At 45.5% G+C, this 17,779-nt stretch overlaps 1 non-coding gene across 1 annotated transcript; it reads left to right on the top strand.

Moving 5' to 3' along the window:
* Positions 1-1,490: 1,490 nt before the first annotated feature.
* Positions 1,491-1,606, top strand: LOC138286888 (U5 spliceosomal RNA). The gene has a single exon (XR_011202155.1). It is a non-coding gene; the product is annotated as a U5 spliceosomal RNA (small nuclear RNA).
* Positions 1,607-17,779: the final 16,173 nt, after the last annotated feature.

Here is a 17,779-nt window from a genome sequence, read left to right as displayed (position 1 = left end):
GTGCGCGAGAAAAACCACGTACACCAGGCAGCGCCGGCGTAGGGGGAAAATGGCGCATGGGCGTCTTAAAATGGGGCAAGTCAGGTTACGTCGAAAAAATCGTCGTAACCCGACTTGCGCCATTTATTTTCGACGCCCATCCCCCATCAACATGACTCCTATCATTGTAAAGATAGGAGTCATGCCCCCTTGCCCAATGGCCATGCCCAGGGGACTTCTGTCCCCTGGGCATGGTCATTGGGCATAGTGGCATGTAGGGGGGCACAAATCAGGCCCCCCTATGCCAAAAAAAATTATTAAAAAAAAATAAAAAAATACTTACCTGAATGTCCCTGGGGTGGGTCCCTCCAGCCTTGGGTGTCCTCCTGGGGTGGGCAAGGGTGGCAGGGGGGGTCCCTGGGGGCAGGGGAGGGCACTCTGGGCTCATTTTGAGCCCACTTGTCCCTTAACGCCATGCCTGACCCAGGCGTTAAAAAGCGGCGCAAATGCGCCGTTTTTAGCCACGCCCACTCCCGGGCGTCTCTTTTGCCCGGGAGTATAAATACCACGTAAAGGCCTGGGAGTCATTTTTTAGACGGGAACGCCTCCCTTGCATATTATTAACGCAAGGAAGGGGTTCACGCTAAAAAATGACGCACATTCCGGGAACTTTGGCGCTATTCGCCTCTAACGCCATAGTATAAATATGGCGTTAGTTGGCGTTAGTTTAGCGTCGAATTTGCGTCGAAAAAAACGACGCAAATTCGGCGCAAACGGAGTATAAATACGGCCCGAGCTACACACCTTTTGAGTTGTTTTTGTTTTGTTTCTTCACTTTTAGTTTCTCTTTGTATAGTCCTAATGATAAACCAGAGAGACAGATTTATTATTTTTTGAATGATTTCGTTTGCTACTGAGAACGAGAGGTGCGGGACTCAATTGTACAAGAGTATGTCATTGTTTTTTGGATGAAAATCGTACGTTTTCTAACCATCCCACAATAATAGGGCCACTGACCCGATACAGTCCACTTCCGCCAGCGGCTGTCGGCGCGACCTTAGCCTTTCGAGGTCGAGTGTGTAAGTTCTTTGTCCTGGTGTGAGCTCTCAGTGGCTTTTAACCACGCCCACCGCACGCTCCTCACTATCACTCATTCATGGGCTTCCCTTTAAAAATTCTTTATCTACTTGGGGCGGTTTTGTTGCCGCCTTGCAGACAGCTGGTTACATGGATAATTAAAGGAGCAGAAATGACCATAGAAAATGTCTTGCAGGCTTTCCTGTCACGTGACCTGCGACTAAATTTGCATACCCATAATTCCTCTCACTGCTGGGCTCTCCGCTTGTTTCTTTCTGTGGCAACAAGTGTTTTATCGGTGTAAAGTATTACAACTATTATTATAACTTGGTTCTATTTCGAAGGGTTTTCTATGATGACCTTAGTAAACCTAGTCGCCCTGATAGTCTGTGGAACGGCGTTTCCCGGCGCAGTAGTCGGCGGCTTCAATTAGCATACTCTGGTTTCTCTTCAAATCGAATAAATCTTTCGCCTTTTACTAAAGATTTCCGTGGAGAGGAACATTTAAGAGTTTCATTCAATTTTTGAAAGCCCTACCAAGAGTAGGGTTATCCTTATACTGTGAAAAATAAGTATTGTGAGATAAAATTACTTATTTGAGTTTTAAATTTAATCTATCTATGAAAGCAGATAAGGGAAAGTCAGTTGAGAAATAAAACATTTAGCTGTCCAATTTGTGTTTTATTTCTGGATCAGCTCTTTATTTTTCTCATTGATTATTGAAATATTATTCAAATATCTTCTTTGACTTAATTGTAAAGGTCTGTTAAAATATATATTATAAACATATATATATATGTGTGTGTGTCAAATGTATGTATATTTATTTAGATCATGCCACAACTTTGAAACTGATGAATAAAGATTGACATACTCTGTTTGCGACATCAAAATTCCACCGTGTGCGTCATTTCTTGGATGCTGGAAACTGCCTTGCATTAATGACATGCAAGGTAGGCGTTCCCGCCCAAAAAATAACTTTATGGCCTGTGCGCCTTATTTATACTCCAGCGTCATTTTGACGCACAGGAGGGGGTGGGCTTTAAAAAATGGCGCACAGCCTGATGTGCGCCGTTTTTTAACACCTGGGTCAGGGCAGGCGTTAAGGGACCTGTGTGCTCCAAAGGAGTCCAGAGGTTCCCTCCCCTGCCCTCAGAGACACCCCCTGCCACCCTCGCCCACCCCTGGAGGACACCCATGGATGGGGGGACCCATCCCAGGTAAGTACAGGTAAGTTGAGGTAAGTATTTAATTTTTTTTTTTATAGTGGCATGGGGAGGCCTAATTTGGGACCCCCTACATGCCACTGTGCCCAACGACCATGCTCAGGGGACAGAAGTCCCCTGGGCATGGCCATTGGGCAAGGGGGCATGACTCCTGTCTTTGCTAAGACAGGAGTCATTTCAATGAGGGTTGTGCTTCAAAAAATGGCGTAAGTCGGTTTGAGGCATGATTTTTGCTGGCGCTGGTTTGCGTCAAAAAGTATAAATATGGGCCTGAATCTAGCATAATTGACCTCCTGTGATCCTGGGAAAATCACTTAATCAACCCTTGCCTAAAAACCACAAGCAATAGCAAAACCAGTAGGTAGTACTTATGCAAGAGCCATGTACAGCAGCGTGGCTGCTATGCAATATTGCTGAAAGTAAAAAAAAATTGCTATGGCGCAGTCAACACTTGCTCCATCACAGCGCTTTTTTATTTTATTTTATTATGAACCATGCTGTACAGCAGACGCACAACATGGCAAAAAAGATTGACAAAGCCAATAGGTCTTGCATCGGTGAGACCTATTGGCTTCATCAATGCTTTTGGAAAAAAGTGATATGATGAACCTAGCGCTGGACGTGCCTAGCTTATTCATTAGGTCGAGCGCACAATTGCTTTGACCTGTTGTAATCTATCTGTGGGCTTTTAACCACGCCCACCGCACGCCCATCACTATTACTCGTTAATGAGCTTGCCTTTCAAAAATCCTTTGTTATCATTGGTAAATACTTTTCGTTTGTCCCTCCGTGGGGCGGTTTTGTTACTGCCTTGGACACCGACCCTGTTATATGTATAATTGCACGTTTGCCGATACGTTTGACTGCGAGCAAACATCTTTTTCCTTTTGTGTCTCTCCCTCGTGCTCATGCTCATGGGGGCTGTGGCGCTTTGAATTGGCTCGCTTATGCATCTGTTTTAATTTTCATTTTCAATTGATGTGTCAAGAAAAGTCCAGTTAAGAATTTACAATACCAATAGCTCTAACTCGTTCCTCTTTGACAATACTTGATTTGTTACAGCAGCTGATGAAACCTTATAGGCTTCAAGTACAAGACACACTGGTTCATTCATTGTTTCAGAAAGAATAGCAATGAGCCAGCAAGCATGCTTTGACGTAGGCATATAAAAGTCCTCTTCTTGGGTGCCACTAGTCCTCACAAAAGCCCATGTGAGGCACCATTCAAAATGTGCAGAGTTAAAGGAGCCGACATTATGACTTGAGCAGGGAAACTATTGTGGTGCAGCCTTTCCTGTCACGTGACCCATGACTTAGTGCCAGATTTATACTTTTTGACGCAAAACTGTGCAAACGCAGTTCTGCGTCAAAAAGACAAGTGCTGGATAGCACCATATTTTATCGCCACCTGGGGTTCATATTTATATTATGACGGTGGGTGGTGCTAATAATAGGTTAGAGTCAACATTTGTGAAGTTAACCATTGCGCCTTGTGGTAATGCAAAATTATGTTAACGTCGAAAAAATGACTCTAACCTGTTTTAAGACACATAAACATGTTGCAAAATGGAAATGCACCATTTTTTACAGCGATAGCGTCAACTTTAGACACCAATGCACAAAACAGTGCAAAGGAGAGGCAAAATGGAGCCAGAAAGCCAGGAGAGACCCCAGGGTGACCCAAATTAACCAGGAACCAGCCAGAAGGACAAACAACCCAGGGGAGGAAGAAGAAAAAGAGAAAGTGTTGTTTCAGTGCGGAGGAGTATGAAATACTGATGAGAGAGGTGACAGAGCATCAACATCAACTCTTCGTTACCTCAAAATTAGCAATTGGAAGGAGAGAGGCAATCTGGCAGCAGATAGTAGACAAGATTAAAAGTGTGACAGAGGTGAGGAGAACCGTAACTGAGTGCAAGAAACGCTCGCAGGACTGCAAGCGAAGGACAAAGACAAAAATGGCATCGCACAGGAAGGCAGCACTGCAAACTGGAGGTGGTAGTCCAGCACCACAAGAGGACCTGGACGAGATGGAGGAGATGGTTGCAGAAGTCATCCCGGAGGAACTGGTCATTGGAATCGCAGGACAGGGCAGACTACCAGGAAACACCACAAATGCAGGGTAAGTCGGATATGGGGAAATGAATGTTAAATTGTTAAGTGCAAGAAGGGGGAGCCACATAGGACACACTCAATGCATGTCAAAGGAGCGCAGAGGGACACATTGCACATGAAGCAAGTAGCACCATGCTGACGTAAGCTATAAATGTACCTACGCCTTAGTAGTGCCATGCACCACAACACATACACAACCTGGACATATGTCAATCACCAGGGCTAAATACCTACATGTACATATGCAGTACATGGGATGGATGGCATGTCTAATGACTGTGCCTCTGGTTGTCTCCTAACAACATCCCTCGCATATAGTTAAATTAACTCTACCAACACGACCAAGACATCAGAGACTAGGAAGTCAGTCAATACCATACCTGGGGTTACGTCATGGTGGTGTCCCTTGCAGTAACACCTTGCAACTGCCCTGCCTCATTGCCCAAACACATGTGTGCTGCATCTTACAGCGCACAATATCATTGCAACCATCCCAACAGTACCCAGACATGTGCCTGTACCACTGTTAGCGCGCCTGACCTTAATAAGTAAACTTACAAGGGGACGCGAATAGGTCGATTAACCTTTTGACTCACAATTAAGAAGTTCTTACCATAGCTCCAGTACATAATCAATAATCAATACACAATAATCGACAATCACTAGTAATCAATAAAATCAATAATCATTGGAGTCAGTAATTGTCACGCACCATGACCTTTCAGTCATGAATAACTACACCTTTAGTAAAAGTTTAGAATGTTTATTTCCCTATATTAATAATGCTAAGGTCATGTAGATTAATCTCAACATCAAACGAAACACATACAGAAACAACACTGGTTGTCCAAAGTGGCGGAAGAAATGCAATCTAATCAAAGCTTGAACTACAACACATTCTAAAGCTACGGTGCAAATCTATAGCAACGTCAGCTGCGTCAACGTAATGAAGTACATGAAGTTCAGCAGAGAAGGTCACCAAGCATTAGTCCCTGTTATCATAATTCAATTAGTGAGAATCCTTAACTAACATCAGATTAGCATCGGCATGTTAGGATTCATGTTAAACAATTTAGTACCGTAAATTTGGAAAATCATCTAACTATGGTTCAATCAAAACAGCGCAGTTGGTACGTAGAAAGAAAAAGCAAATATGCATAATAATCACATTTCGATGTATACCTATGCTCGGTATGGGTCATCAAAGCAGAATCATTCTTCGTCCTCAGGACATCAGTCGATCAGCAAGGCATCAGGCTCTCAGTCAGGAAAATATGAGCCCAAGGAGCCAGAATGTCGGAATGACCCAAATGGCAGAATAATCTGTCTTCTCTAAAAATGTCGAAATGAATGTCTCTCCCAGAATTAGCATTGTTATATTAAAGTCACTTAAACTATCCCCTAATTCCCTATTGGTCAGTTAATCGTATGTTCACACTTTCTCCAATAAAAGTACTATACCATATCTATGAATTCTAATATTTCTCCGTTATCATATTGTTGATTGGTTCCTCTTGCAATGTCCTCATCATCCGGCTTGTCGGGTAACAATATTGTTGCAGCTTCTACTCAAGTCAGAATTCCATTGTTCTTGTCCTTGGAAAGTCAGTCTCACACACAAAAAACCTAAAATGTTGCATTAGCAAGAACATCATCTCCGAGCAGTCGGTTCTCACGAAAAGCTTCCGTTATATGCACATTTAAACAATACAATAGACTTTTACCAGTTTAATTCTCTTGGTCAGCATTTTTACTAAACACTAAGAAATACAGCTTTTACACGAAGCCTGGCAAAATAGGCCAAGACACTCACTACGTTAAGGCCTACAATTAATAAAGCTAGAACATACTTCATAACTCTCAATATGGCATATTACTGCATTGGTCTAACATATATTCAATATTTCATAAGTAATAATTATTGATTAGTACATTTCATTAACATTGGTTAATGATATCTTATTGAGTTTAAGGTTGGTTCTTGATATGTGTGTGTCAATCCAAAAGCAGCCTCTGGCATTCATCATGGCCAATAAATTGTGAACCATGGTAAGGTGTAAGAGCAAGCTGGTTATTTGAGGCACTAGGAAACATCAAAAACGCAGTAGCGGATGATATATAAAACACGATATTATATATTGTTAATGCATGATATTATTATTATTGTTGATGCGTTTTCCCAGGGTTGAGAATAGGAATGCAAAGTATATTTCTTTACCAAATTTGTAGGTGGGCCTGTGTGTGCTTGATAAGGGCTCTGTCGTGAGACAACAAGTGGATTCTGCACAGATTTGAGTCTGAAAGCTGTAGGGACACAGGACAACACTGTGCTTCTGCTGAAAATAATTTATATGAAGCGAGCATGCTTCCACCATTCTGTGATACCAATTTAATCCTGTGCATTGCATATTATGGAGGTACATTTACTCTGTTTAACATATTTAATTTTGTATCTTGATTCACAGGCTTCCTTTGCTGTACCAGCTGCCAGTCACTTCTTAATTTGGAATTGGAAAAAAACGAAAAATATTTGCAGGGATTGAAGAGTTCTCATGCATGCAAATATTCATTCCCATACACAGATTCACATTTGTGCATGCATGCAGACAGACATACAAATACAGCACTCATTCATGCATACACATGAGAGTTGAAAATATAACTTAACTGAAGTTGATCGGAAAAGGCATCTTTGCTCTGTACCTCAAGGGCCCACAGTTTCAAACTTCCAGAAATCAGAGTGAGAGTGCCAGCTTCACGAGCTTTGGCTTAACCAGAAGCGAGGTTAGTACGTGCGGAGCTGTACCTTTTCTTTTGTCTTTGCTTCTGACCTGGCAAAAGGGCGTATGATGGAAAAGCCCAACCTAAACTTCATAAATTGACATAATGCAATGCCATGAATAGAGCACTACGTTACCTAATGTAGGGGCCCCTCTCACTGCCGTTGCATCACATTTTGTGAAGCAACTGTGGTGCGAACCTCTAAATCATGGTCTACATTTATGGGGAATTGGCATAGAGTAATGCCGCAAGTCTTTTTTGCTGTGCTACCCTACGCCAATGTGAAAGGACAGGAATGCACCGTATTTATGAAATTTGGTGCAGTCCTTTCCTTTCCCACTGTGCTGATGCACAATTGGCTGCCTAGTGCCAATCCAGGCACTCTTGCACCATGGTGGAAGGGCGCCTGAATTGCATGCAGGATTGTCTTTGTGCAGGAAGGCCACCTTCCTGCACAAAAACAATTCTGAGAGGTGATTTCCTCTTTCATTTGAAAGAGGAAAAAATGAAGAGAAATGAAAATATTTCTCCTCTTCACGCCTGCTCTGGGGAGCCATAAGTTTATGCGATTAAGTAAATCTGGAGGAGCGTCAAAATCAATGGCTATTGCGTGGGCAAACCCACCGCAATGTCCATGGAACGCCGCCCTGGTGCAGAGTAAGGCCACACAGCGACTTGAGCTGCTTTCTCTTCCTCCATATCGATGAGGCCATGGAAAGCCATGCAAAGTGGATTTGCGTGGCCTCACAATATGGTTGAGAGGCTTGTGCCACCAAACTGTCAAGAAAAGTGAGTCACCTGTGGCGCAAGCCTCTCATAAGTATGCCCCCATATTTATGAGGCCACGTAATGCCACTTTGCTTGGCTTTGAATGCCCTCATAGATATGGAGTAAGGTAAGGCAACGCAATTCGCAGTGTTGCCTTACTCTGCATTAGGGAGGCGTTCCATGGTGTAGGAAAGTACCATCTTGCCTGGCATGTTACCCCCATTTTTCACTGTATATATGTTGTTTTAGTTGTATGTGTCACTGGGACCCTGTTCACCAGGGCCCCAGTGCTCATAAGTGTGCCTGAATGTGTTACCTGTGTAGTGACTAACTGTCTCACTGAGGCTCTGCTAATCAGAACCTCAGTGGTTATGCTCTCTCATTTCTTTCTAAATTGTCACTAACAGGCTAGTGACAAATTTTACCAATTTACATTGGCTTACTGGAACACCCTTATAATTCCTTAGTATATGGTACTGAGGTACCCAGGGTATTGGGGTTCCAGGAGATCCCTATGGGCTGCAGCATTTCTTTTGCCACCCATAGGGAGCTCTGACAATTCTTACACAGGCCTGCCACTGCAGCCTGAGTGAAATAACGTCCACGTTATTTCACAGCCATTTTACACTGCACTTAAGTAACTTATAAGTCACCTATATGTCTAACCTTTACCTGGTAAAGGTTAGGTGCAAAGTTACTTAGTGTGAGGGCACCCTGGCACTAGCCAAGGTGCCCCCACATTGTTCAGAGCCAATTCCCTGAACTTTGTGAGTGCGGGGACACCATTACACGCGTGCACTACATATAGGTCACTACCTATATGTAGCTTCACAATGGTACCTCCGAATATGGCCATGTAACATGTCTATGATCATGGAATTGCCCCCTCTATACCATCCTGGCATATTGGCACAATCCCATGATCCCAGTGGTCTGTAGCACAGACCCTGGTACTGCCAAACTGCCTTTCCTGGGGTTTCACTGCAGCTGCTGCTGCTGCCAACCCCTCAGACAGGCATCTTCCCTCCTGGGGTCCAGCCAGGCCTGGCCCAGGATGGCAGAACAAAGAACTTCCTCTGAGAGAGGGTGTTACACCCTCTCCCTTTGTAAAATGGTGTGAAGGCAGGGGAGGAGTAGCCTCCCCCAGCCTCTGGAAATGCTTTCTTGGGCACAGATGTGCCCAATTCTGCATAAGCCAGTCTACACCGGTTCAGGGACCCCTTAGCCCTGCTCTGGCGCGAAACTGGACAAAGGAAAGGGGAGTGACCACTCCCCTGACCTGTACCTCCCCTGGGAGGTGCCCAGAGCTCCTCCAGTGTGCTCCAGACCTCTGCCATCTTGGAAACAGAGGTGCTGCTGGCACACTGGACTGCTCTGAGTGGCCAGTGCCACCAGGTGACGTCAGAGACTCCTTGTGATAGGCTCCTTCAGGTGTTGCTAGCCTATCCTCTCTCCTAGGTAGCCAAACCCTCTTTTCTGGCTATTTAGGGTCTCTGTCTCTTGGGATTCCTTAGATAACGAATGCAAGAGCTCATCCGAGTTCCTCTGCATCTCTCTCTTCACCTTCTGATAAGGAATCGACTGCTGACCGCGCTGGAAGCCTGCAAACCTGCAACAAAGTAGCTAAGACGACTACTGCAACTCTGTAACGCTGATCCTGCCGCCTTCTCGACTGTTTTCCTGTTTGTGCATGCTGTGGGGGTAGTCTGCCTCCTCTCTGCACCAGAAGCTCCGAAGAAATCTCCCGTGGGTCGACGGAATCTTCCCCCTGCAACCGCAGGCACCAAAAAGCTGCATTACCGGTCCCTTGGGTCTCCTCTCAGCACGACGAGCGAGGTCCCTCGAATCCAGCAACTCTGTCCAAGTGGCCCCCACAGTCCAGTGACTCTTCAGTCCAAGTTTGGTGGAGGTAAGTCCTTGCCTCACCTCGCTGGGCTGCATTGCTGGGAACCGCGACTTTTGCAGCTACTCCAGCCCCTGTGCACTTCCGGTGGAAATCCTTCATGCACAGCCAAGCCTGGGTCCACGGCACTCTAACCTGCATTGCACGACTTTCTAAGTTGGTCTCCGGCGACGTGGGACTCCTTTGTGTAACTTCGGGTGAGCACCGTTTCACACATCCTCGTAGTGCCTGTTTCTGGCACTTCTTCGGGTGCTACCTGCTGCTGAGAGGGCTCCTTGTCTTGCTCAACGTCCCCTCTCTCTCCTGGTCTAATTTGCGACCTCCTGGTCCCTCCAGGGCCACAGCAGCGTCCAAAAATGCTAACCGCACAATTTGCAGCTAGCAAGGCTTGTTGGCGTTCTTTCGGCGGGAATACACTTCTGTACAACTCTCCATGGCGAGTGGAATCCGTCCACCAAAGGGAAAGTCTCTAGCCCTTTTCGTTCCTGCAGAAACCTCAGCTTCTTCTGTTCAGTAGAAGCTTCTTTGCACCCACAGCTGGCATTTCCTGGGCATATGCCCATCTCCGACTTGCTTGTGACTTTTGGACTTGGTCCCCTTGTTCCACAGGTACCCTAGATTGGAAATCCACAGTTGTTGCATTGTTGGTTTGTGTCTTTCCTGCATTATTCCTCTATCACGACTTCTTTGTCTTTTGGGGAACTTTAGTGCACTTTGCACTCATTTTTCAGGGTCTTGGGGAGGGCTAATTTTTTAACTCTCACTATTTTCTAATAGTCCCAGCGACCCTCTACAAGGTCACATAGGTTTGGGGTCCATTCGTGGTTCGCATTCCACTTTTGGAGTATATGGTTTGTGTTGCCCCTATCCCTATGTGTTCCCATTGCATCCTATTGTAACTATACATTGTTTGCACTGTTTTCTAAGACTATACTGCATATTTTGGCTATTGTGTATATATATCTTGTGTATATTTCCTATCCTCTCACTGAGGGTACACTCTAAGATACTTTGGCATATTGTCATAAAAATAAAGTACCTTTATTTTTAGTATAACTGTGTATTGTGTTTTCTTATGATATTGTGCAAGTGACACTTGTGGTACTGTAGTAGCTTCACACGTCTCCTAGTTCAGCCTAAGCTGCTCTGCTAAGCTACCATTATCTATCAGCCTAAGCTGCTAGACACCCTATACACTAATAAGGGATAACTGGGCCTGGTGCAAGGTGCAAGTACCCCTTGGTACTCACTACAAGCCAGTCCAGCCTCCTACATTGGTTGTGCAGTGGTGGGATAAGTGCTTTGAGACTACTTACCACTCTTGTCATTGTACTTTTCATAAGAGAAAAATATACAAAACAAGGTCAGTGTATATACACATAGCCAAAAAGTTTTGCATTTCCTCTTTTCACTCTTTTCTAAGTGCTGAAAAGTACTTCTAAACTTTCAAAAAGTTCTTAAAAGTTTAAAAAGTTTTTTTCTGTCTTTCTAAAAAGTTCTGAAAACTTTTTTCTCTTTTTCTATCACTTTAACTCTCTCTAAAAATGTCTGGCACAGGCCAAAATGTTGATCTGTCCAAACTTGCATATGATCACCTTAGCTGGAAAGGAGCAAGGAGTCTCTGCATAGAGAGAGGTTTGAGTGTAGGGAAGAATCCTTCCTTGGAACTGTTACTTAACATGCTTAGAGAACAAGATAAGGCTATAGGTGCCCCATCTGTTGAAAAAGTACCTAATAGTTCCCAATCTGATTCAGGGACTCCCCCAGGAAAAGATTCAGGAAATAAACTTCCTAGCCTGCCCATTACTAGACAGTCTAGCATAGTTGGGAATGATGATGAGCCACACCATACAAATAGTGTTGTCTCACATCATAGCAAAAGCATTTATTCTCACCATACTGGTAGTAATGTTTCTGTTAGCCAAGCTGTTAGGGTGGCTTCTGTAAGGGACAGGTCTCCTTCTGTTCATTCCCATCATACCTCTGTATCTAGGAATGTCCCTCCCACCAACCCTGATGACAGAATGTTAGAGAGGGAACTCAATAAGTTGAGGGTGGAACAAACCAGACTGAAGCTTAAAAAGCAACAGCTGGATTTGGATAGACAGTCTTTTGAACTAGAGAAGGAAAGACAGAAGTTGGGTTTAGAAACCCATGGTGGCAGCAGCAGTATTCCCCATAGTCATCCTGCAAAAGAGCATGATTCCAGGAATCTGCACAAGATAGTTCCCCCTTATAAGGAGGGGGATGACATTAACAAGTGGTTTGCTGCACTTGAGAGGGCCTGTGTTGTACAGGATGTCCCTCAAAGGCAGTGGGCTGCTATCCTATGGCTATCATTTAGTGGAAAAGGTAGGGATAGGCTCCTTACTGTGAAAGAAAATGATGCTAATAATTTCCAAGTTCTTAAGAATGCACTCCTGGATGGTTATGGCTTAACCACTGAACAATACAGGATAAAGTTCAGAGAGACCAAAAAGGAATCTTCACAAGACTGGGTTGATTTCATTGACCATTCAGTGAAGGCCTTGGAGGGGTGGTTACATGGCAGTAAAGTTACTGATTATGACAGCCTGTATAACTTGATCCTGAGAGAGCATATTCTTAATAATTGTGTGTCTGATTTGTTGCACCAGTACTTGGTGGACTCTGATCTGACCTCTCCCCAAGAATTGGGAAAGAAGGCAGACAAATGGGTCAGAACAAGAGTGAACAGAAAAGTTCATACAGGGGGTGACAAAGATGGCAACAAAAAGAAGGATGGTAAGTCTTCTGACAAGGGTGGGGACAAATCTAAAAATGAGTCTTCATCAGGCCCACAAAAACACTCTGGTGGGGGTGGTGGGCCCAAATCCTCTTTTAATCAGAACAAGGAAAAGAAACCATGGTGCTATTTATGTAAAATAAAAGGCCATTGGACAACAGATCCCAGTTGTCCAAAGAAAGGCACCAATGCTCCTACCACTACAACCCCTACTGCTACCCCTAGTGTCCCTACTAATAGCAGTGGTGGTGGGAGCAAACCTACTAATAGCCAATCCAAGGGAGTAGCTGGGCTCACTATTGGTAACTTAGTTGGGGTTGGCCTTGTTAGGGAGGCCACAGAGGCTGTGTTAGTCTCTGAGGGGGCTATTGATTTAGCCACCTTAGTTGCTTGTCCCCTTAATATGGATAAGTACAAGCAGCTACCCCTAATAAATGGTGTTGAGGTTCAGGCCTACAGGGACACTGGTGCCAGTGTGACTATGGTCATAGAGAAACTGGTCCACCCTGAACAACACCTACTTGGTCACCAGTACCAAGCAACCGATGCTCACAACAACACACTTAGCCACCCCATGGCTGTTGTTAATCTCAACTGGGGGGGGGGTTACTGGTCCAAAGAAAGTTGTGGTAGCTTCAGATTTACCTGTAGACTGTCTATTAGGGAATGATTTGGAGACATCAGCTTGGTCAGATGTGGAGTTGGAGGCCCATGCAGCAATGCTGGGCATCCCAGGGCATATTTTTGCTTTGACAAGGGCTCAGGCCAAAAAGCAAAAAGGACAGGGAAGCTTGGATCCTGGAACAATGGACCAAGTGCTCCCTAAAGCTAGGGCTAGTAGAAGCAAACCACTTCCTACTATCCCTCCCTCTACAGTGGATTCTACTTCTGAGGAAGAAGAATTCCCTCCCTGTGCAGAACCTACACCAGAGGAGCTTCAAGCAGACACTGCTGAGCTTTTGGGTGAAGGGGGGCCTGCCAGGGAGGAGCTGAGTGTGGCACAGCAAACCTGTCCCACATTAGAGGGTCTCAGACAGCAAGCTGACAAACAGGCTAATGGGGATGTCAGTGACTCTCACAGAGTTTACTGGGAGGACAACCTCTTGTACACTGAGCATAGGGATCCTAAACCTGGAGCTGCCAGGAGATTAGTGATTCCTCAGGAGTACAGAAAGTTCCTCCTAACCCTGGCACATGACATTCCCCTAGCTGGGCATCTAGGACAAATGAAAACTTGGGACAGGCTTGTTCCCCTGTTTCATTGGCCTAGAATGTCTGAGGACACAAAGGAATTTTGTAAGTCCTGTGAAACCTGGCAAGCCAGTGGCAAGACAGGTGGCACCCCAAAGGCATCCCTTATCCCACTGCCTGTGGTTGGGGTTCCCTTTGAAAGGGTAGGGGTTGACATAGTTGGCCCCCTTGACCCTCCTACTGCTTCAGGCAATAGGTTTATCTTGGTGGTAGTGGACCATGCCACAAGATACCCTGAAGCAATTCCTTTAAGGACCACTTCAGCACCTGCAGTGGCAAAGGCCCTCCTTGGAATATTTTCTAGGGTGGGCTTCCCAAAGGAAGTAGTATCAGACAGGGGAAGCAATTTCATGTCTGCATACTTAAAGGCCATGTGGAAGGAGTGTGGTGTAACTTACAAGTTCACTACACCCTATCATCCACAAACAAATGGACTGGTGGAGAGATTTAATAAAACTCTCAAAGGCATGATTATGGGTCTCCCTGAAAAACTCCGCAGGAGATGGGATATCCTTCTACCATGCCTCCTTTTTGCCTACAGGGAGGTACCCCAGAAAGGAGTGGGCTTCAGCCCCTTTGAACTTCTTTTTGGACACCCTGTTAGGGGTCCACTCACACTTGTAAAGGAGGGTTGGGAAAAACCTTTAAAAGCTCCTAAGCAGGATATTGTGGATTATGTACTTGGCCTCAGATCAAGGATGGCTGAGTACATGAAAAAGGCCAGCAAAAACCTTCAGGCCAGCCAAGAGCTCCAGAAGCAATGGCATGATCAGAAGGCTGTTTTGGTTCAGTACCAACCAGGGCAGAAAGTGTGGGTCTTGGAGCCTGTGGCCCCAAGAGCACTCCAAGATAAATGGAGTGGACCCCACACAATTGTTGAAAAGAAGGGAGAAGTCACCTATTTAGTTGACTTAGGCACTGCCAGGAGTCCCCTTAGGGTGCTCCATGTCAACCGCCTGAAACCCTACTATGACAGGGCTGATCTCACCCTGCTCATGGCAACTGATGAGGGACAGGAAGAAGACAGTGATCCTCTACCTGATCTCTTCTCTTCCACAGAACAAGATGCTCTTGTGGAAGGTGTAGTTTTGGCTGATTGTCTTACTGCTGAGCAGAAAGACAATTGCATAAACCTCCTAGATCAATTCTCTGAACACTTCTCTACTGTGCCAGGTACCACTTCTTGGTGTGAGCACACTATAGATACTGGAGACAGCTTGCCTGTCAAAAGTAAGATCTATAGGCAGCCTGACCATGTCAGGGACTGCATAAAGCAAGAGGTCCAGAAAATGTTGGAACTAGGAGTAGTTGAGCACTCTGACAGTCCATGGGCTTCTCCTGTGGTACTTGTACCAAAACCCCATTCCAAAGATGGAAAGAAGGAAATGCGGTTTTGTGTAGACTATAGAGGTCTCAACTTGGTAACCAAAACTGATGCTCACCCTATACCCAGGGCAGATGAGCTCATAGATACACTGGCATCTGCCAAGTATCTAAGCACTTTTGACGACTGCAGGGTATTGGCAGATCAAATTGTCAGAAGATGCTAAACCTAAGACTGCATTTTCAACCATTGGAGGACATTACCAGTTTACTGTAATGCCTTTTGGTTTGAAGAATGCACCTGCCACTTTTCAGAGGTTGGTGAATACAGTCCTGCAAGGGCTGGAAGCTTTCAGTGCAGTATATTTGGACGATATAGCTGTCTTTAGCTCCAGCTGGGATGATCACCTGGTCCACCTATGGAAAGTTTTGGAGGCCCTGCAAAAGGCAGGCCTCACTATCAAGGCTTCAAAGTGCCAGATAGGGCAGGGTAAGGTGGTTTATCTAGGACACCTTGTTGGTGGGGAACAGATTGCACCACTACAGGGGAAAATCCAAACAATTATTGATTGGGTTCCCCCTACCACTCAGACTCAGGTGAGAGCCTTCCTAGGCCTCACTGGGTATTACAGGAGGTTCATTAAGAACTATGGCTCCATTGCAGCCCCTCTTAATGACCTCACATCCAAGAAAATGCCTAAAAAGGTATTATGGACAGCAAACTGTCAGAAAGCTTTTGAGGAGCTGAAGCAGGCCATGTGCTCTGCACCTGTCCTGAAAAGCCCTTGTTACTCTAAAAAATTCTATGTCCAAACTGATGCATCTGAATTAGGAGTAGGGGCAGTCCTATCACAACTTAATTCTGAGGGCCAGGATCAACCTGTTGCTTTTATTAGTAGGAGGTTGACCCCTAGAGAAAAGCGTTGGTCTGCCATTGAGAGGGAGGCCTTTGCTGCGGTCTGGGCTCTGAAGAAGTTGAGGCCATACTTGTTTGGCACTCACTTCATTGTTCAGACAGACCACAAACCTCTACTTTGGCTAAAACAAATGAAAGGTGAAAATCCTAAATTGTTGAGGTGGTCCATATCCCTACAGGGAATGGACTATACAGTGGAACATAGACCTGGGAGTAGCCACTCCAATGCAGATGGACTCTCCAGATATTTCCACTTAGACAATGAAGACTCATCAGGTCATGGCTAGTCTTATTGTCCTTCGTTGGGGGGGGGTTGTGTAGGAAAGTACCATCTTGCCTGGCATGTTACCCCCATTTTTCACTGTGTCACTGGGACCCTGTTCACCAGGGCCCCAGTGCTCATAAGTGTGCCTGAATGTGTTACCTGTGTAGTGACTAACTGTCTCACTGAGGCTCTGCTAATCAGAACCTCAGTGGTTATGCTCTCTCATTTTTTTTAAATTGTCACTAACAGGCTAGTGACCAATTTTACCAATTTACATTGGCTTACTGGAACACCCTTATAGTTCCCTAGTATATGGTACTGAGGTACCCAGGGTATTGGGGTTCCAGGAGATCCCTATGGGCTGCAGCATTTCTTTTGCCACCCATAGGGAGCTCTGACAATTCTTACACAGGCCTGCCACTGCAGCCTGAGTGAAATAACGTCCACGTTATTTCACAGCCATTTTACACTGCACTTAAGTAACTTATAAGTCACCTATATGTCTAACCTTTACCTGGTAAAGGTTAGGTGCAAAGTTACTTAGTGTGAGGGCACCCTGGCACTAGCCAAGGTGCCCCCACATTGTTCAGAGCCAATTCCCTGAACTTTGTGAGTGCGGGGACACCATTACACGCGTGCACTACATATAGGTCACTACCTATATGTAGCTTCACAATGGTAACTCCGAATATGGCCATGTAACATGTCTATGATCATGGAATTGCCCCCTCTATACCATCCTGGCATAGTTGGCACAATCCCATGATCCCAGTGGTCTGTAGCACAGACCCTGGTACTGCCAAACTGCCTTTCCTGGGGTTTCACTGCAGCTGCTGCTGCTGCCAACCCCTCAGACAGGCATCTGCCCTCCTGGGGTCCAGCCAGGCCTGGCCCAGGATGGCAGAACAAAGAACTTCCTCTGAGAGAGGGTGTTACACCCTCTCCCTTTGGAAAATGGTGTGAAGGCAGGGGAGGAGTAGCCTCCCCCAGCCTCTGGAAATGCTTTCTTGGGCACAGATGTGCCCAATTCTGCATAAGCCAGTCTACACCGGTTCAGGGACCCCTTAGCCCTGCTCTGGCGCGAAACTGGACAAAGGAAAGGGGAGTGACCACTCCCCTGACCTGTACCTCCCCTGGGAGGTGCCCAGAGCTCCTCCAGTGTGCTCCAGACCTCTGCCATCTTGGAAACAGAGGTGCTGCTGGCACACTGGACTGCTCTGAGTGGCCAGTGCCACCAGGTGACGTCAGAGACTCCTTGTGATAGGCTCCTTCAGGTGTTGCTAGCCTATCCTCTCTCCTAGGTAGCCAAACCCTCTTTTCTGGCTATTTAGGGTCTCTGTCTCTTGGGATTCCTTAGATAACGAATGCAAGAGCTCATCCGAGTTCCTCTGCATCTCTCTCTTCACCTTCTG

Source organism: Pleurodeles waltl, chromosome 3_2 (assembly GCF_031143425.1).
Source record: "Pleurodeles waltl isolate 20211129_DDA chromosome 3_2, aPleWal1.hap1.20221129, whole genome shotgun sequence".
Classification (NCBI taxonomy): domain Eukaryota; kingdom Metazoa; phylum Chordata; class Amphibia; order Caudata; family Salamandridae; genus Pleurodeles; species Pleurodeles waltl.
This window is presented reverse-complemented; position numbering and strand designations above follow the sequence as displayed.